Below are 302 nucleotides of genomic sequence, written 5' to 3' on the forward strand. Positions count from 1 at the left end.
TCAACCAGCACCCCCAGGTCTTTTTCTGCCAGGCAGCTTTCCAGCCACTCTTCCCCAAGCCTGTAGCGCTGCATGGGGTTGTTGTGACCAAAGTGCACCGCCTTCTATTTTCTCATGGAGCTTCTCCTCACGCAGGCAGACCTTGTATCTCCCAGGGCCAGGGATCTTCCCTCCGTCCAGACACCTCAGGCAGAAGATGGAGGAGCTCGGGGTGCCCGACTCCCTGACGCAGCTTGGCGGGGCAGCCCTTTCCCTTCTGGGGGTCGCAGGGTGGGCTCAGGGATCTGACTTGGGAGGAGACA

The sequence above is a fragment of the Egretta garzetta genome, unplaced genomic scaffold (genome assembly GCF_000687185.1).
Source record: "Egretta garzetta isolate BGI_Z169 unplaced genomic scaffold, ASM68718v1 scaffold283, whole genome shotgun sequence".
NCBI lineage: Eukaryota > Metazoa > Chordata > Aves > Pelecaniformes > Ardeidae > Egretta > Egretta garzetta.